Source organism: Lupinus angustifolius, chromosome LG15 (assembly GCF_001865875.1).
Source record: "Lupinus angustifolius cultivar Tanjil chromosome LG15, LupAngTanjil_v1.0, whole genome shotgun sequence".
NCBI lineage: Eukaryota > Viridiplantae > Streptophyta > Magnoliopsida > Fabales > Fabaceae > Lupinus > Lupinus angustifolius.
Genome location: NC_032023.1, coordinates 7,460,890 through 7,461,174, shown reverse-complemented (window position 1 = coordinate 7,461,174; position 285 = coordinate 7,460,890).

Genomic DNA, 285 nt, shown 5'->3' with positions numbered 1-285 from the left:
TTCGAACCCTTTTTCAAGTAGGAATGAACTCAATCTATCGTACCAGGCTCTGAGAGCCTGTTTTAGGCCATAGAGGGCCTTCTTGAGTTTATAGACATGGTTCGGGTATTTGAAGTTTTCAAACCCTAGTGGTTGGTCTACATACACCTCCTCTTGATTATAGCCATTTAAAAATGCATTTTTAACATCCATTTGGAAAAGTTTAAAATTCATAATTGATGTAGAAGACAAGAGCATCCTAATGGCCTCAAGTCTAGCTACATGAGCGTAGGTCTCATCATAATC